Raw genomic sequence first — 2,500 nt, forward strand, 5'->3', positions numbered from 1 at the left:
GCGACCGAGCAGCAGACGGCGTCGCGGCGCCGAGCGCCGGGCGGCGGCGCATCCTCAACGCACACAGTCCTCAATCGGACCAGCACACTGCAGATGTCCACCGCGCTTCGCACCGGGCCCGCGAGGACCTACTTTGGCCGCACGGCGCCGCGCGCAGGGTGCGCCGGCGCGCAGCTGCGACGCCTGCCGCGTCCGTCGGCCGGCGCGCCTGCCACTGGCCGCCCCCACCAGCCGGCTGTAGCGCGTGCGCCCACGCACCGCGCGGCCAGCACGCCGGGAGGCGCCCCCTCACCGGCCGGGGACGGTCCCACCCAGCCACCGCCGCGTATCGCTTCACACCCAGATGCCGTTCAGTTTCGTCGGCATGGTGGGTATCGCTGGAACAACCGGTTAGTACCTCAACCTATCGTCGCCATCACCGATTCACCCCTAGCGAGAACAACCGCACCACAACGGGTTACCATTTCTTCATTTGCGTAACTTCACCAGAAAACGTAGGCGTCCATCGCCATTTGCAACTTCAACCATTATTGCATGCCTGTGTCAGGTGTCACGCCACACTACGTCTGCCCACATACACGCAACAAAATGTGCACGCCTAGACAATACGTGGAAGGTGGCCCCCGTACGTATGCGATGTCCATTGCTCGAACGACTGTCAACCGGCTTCTGTAGCATGTCGCAGATATGGAACGCGCTGCACCATGCCATCACGGTGTGTGAGGAGAGACGACTAGGTCCGAATACATCAACAGACAGCTCATGCTGATCGCCATCCACGGCGTCCGTTCCTCCCACACGTCTCTATGGCGTACCACACTGCAATCCAGCTCTCATAGGGAGACGACACGTAGCTGCGTGCACAATATTTGCACTGTATGGTCCGCCGTTTTTGGGCGCAGTCGTTGTACGGTCACACATGTGCCACGATGTATCATTCAGTACATAAGGACGAATGTGCAGTACAGATTGTGGTTCACGCGTACGACATCAGCGGACAGTTGACACAGGCCGCACCACAACGTAGCCTGCGTACGTCGCATGCGAAGGGCATTGAACATGCAAACTTGTCACCAACCACCTTGCGAAGGCAGGGGGCAAGGTGGGGACGTGGGGAGAGGTGGGGGGGGGGGGGGGGGGCGGCATGTACGCCCTGCTGCCATCCACATTACAGTGTACAGCAGGAGCATGTGGAAAGTCAGCAAGACTTGCAAGGTGTTTAACATGAAGCGATACACAGGGGAGCGGGCAGTGCGAGTAGCGAACTATATTGCGAGGGTTGCGGGTGGGCAACACTACACTAATTGAACGAGTCGTATAACAATTACAGAGCAGGTTTAGGCGACAACGTGGGTTACGATAGGCGACAACGTGGGTTACGTTAGGGGACAACGTGGGTTACGTTAGGGGACAACGTGGGTTACGTTAGGGGACAACGTGGGTTACGTTAGGGGACAACGTGGGTTACGTTAGGGGACAACGTGGGTTACGTTAGGGGACAACGTGGGTTACGTTAGGGGACAACGTGGGTTAGGTTAAGGCACAACATGGGTTAGGTTAAGGCACAACATGGGTTAGGTTAAGGCACAACATGGGTTAGGTTAAGGCACAACATGGGTTAGGTTAAGGCACAACATGGGTTAGGTTACGGCACAACATGGGTTAGGTTAGGGGACAACATGGGTTAGGTTAGGGGACAACATGGGTTAGGTTAAGGCACAACATGGGTTAGGTTAAGGCACAACATGGGTTAGGTTAGGGGACAACATGGGTTAGGTTAGGGCACAACATGGGTTAGGTTAGGGGACAACATGGGTTAGGTTAGGGGACAACATGGGTTAGGTTAGGGGACAACATGGGTTAGGTTAGGGGACAACATGGGTTAGGTTAGGGGACAACATGGGTTAGGTTAGGGGACAACATGGGTTAGGTTAGGGGACAACATGGGTTAGGTTAGGGGACAACATGGGTTAGGTTAAGGCACAACATGGGTTAGGTTAGGGGACAACATGGGTTAGGTTAGGGGACAACATGGGTTAGGTTAGGGGACAACATGGGTTAGGTTAGGGGACAACATGGGTTAGGTTAAGGCACAACATGGGTTAGGTTAGGGCACAACATGGGTTAGGTTAGGGCACAACATGGGTTAGGTTAGGGCACAACATGGGTTAGGTTAGGGGACAACATGGGTTAGGTTAGGGGACAACATGGGTTAGGTTAGGGGACAACATGGGTTAGGTTAGGGGACAACATGGGTTAGGTTAGGGGACAACATGGGTTAGGTTAGGGGACAACATGGGTTAGGTTAGGGGACAACATGGGTTAGGTTAGGGGACAACATGGGTTAGGTTAGGGGACAACATGGGTTAGGTTAGGGGACAACATGGGTTAGGTTAAGGCACAACATGGGTTAGGTTAAGGCACAACATGGGTTAGGTTAGGGGACAACATGGGTTAGGTTAGGGGACAACATGGGTTAGGTTAGGGGACAACATGGGTT

The sequence above is a fragment of the Schistocerca piceifrons genome, unplaced genomic scaffold, assembly GCF_021461385.2.
Source record: "Schistocerca piceifrons isolate TAMUIC-IGC-003096 unplaced genomic scaffold, iqSchPice1.1 HiC_scaffold_1240, whole genome shotgun sequence".
In the NCBI taxonomy this organism is placed as follows: Eukaryota; Metazoa; Arthropoda; class Insecta; order Orthoptera; family Acrididae; genus Schistocerca; species Schistocerca piceifrons.